Consider the following 694-nt stretch of genomic DNA (forward strand, 5'->3'; position numbering starts at 1 on the left):
CTTTTGTAGCCAACCTCAGAATGATACCCACAATTGTGGTGTTTTATTCATTAGAAACATGTATGAGCGGGGTGTGGTGGCACATGCCTGTAACTCCAGCATTCGGGAGGCTGAGGCCAGAGGATGGTTGTGAGTTTGAGAGCAGACTGGGCTACCAAGTGAGCTCAAGGTCAGCCTGAGCTGCTCAAAGAGACAAAAACAATAACAACAAAAAGGTCTCAAAAGACTGTACATGTCAGCTTTATTTATGACAACCAGGCTGCACACAGCCCTGGTGCCCTTGCATGGCCGAATGAGTACACGGTGTTTGTCACAGCGGGGCATGGCTCAGCAGTGAGGAGGAGCAGACCGCTCCCCAGACAGCCAGGGTGCACCTCAGACATGCTGGGTGGAGCAGCCAGAGGCAAAGCCATTGAAGTGGTTGACACAAAGCTAAGCCACACCGTGGTGAGGACAGTCAGAGCCACTGTGGCTTCCGGGGGCGCCTCGGAGGTGGGCCAAGTCCCCTACCTGGGTAGCAGTGGGAGCCACAGGATCGCTGGCTCCGCCAAAGCAAGCTGAACGGTGCCTTTGTCAGCAGAGCACTTCCTTGTTTGTGAAGTTTAACTCAGTGAGAGTTTGTAACAGTCAGATACAGACCAACAAATAAAACATTTATTTGCGCAATGTCTTCTATGTATGCCAGTTTCTTTTC

Source organism: Octodon degus, unplaced genomic scaffold (genome assembly GCF_000260255.1).
Source record: "Octodon degus isolate 3935 unplaced genomic scaffold, OctDeg1.0 scaffold00010, whole genome shotgun sequence".
Classification (NCBI taxonomy): Eukaryota; Metazoa; Chordata; class Mammalia; order Rodentia; family Octodontidae; genus Octodon; species Octodon degus.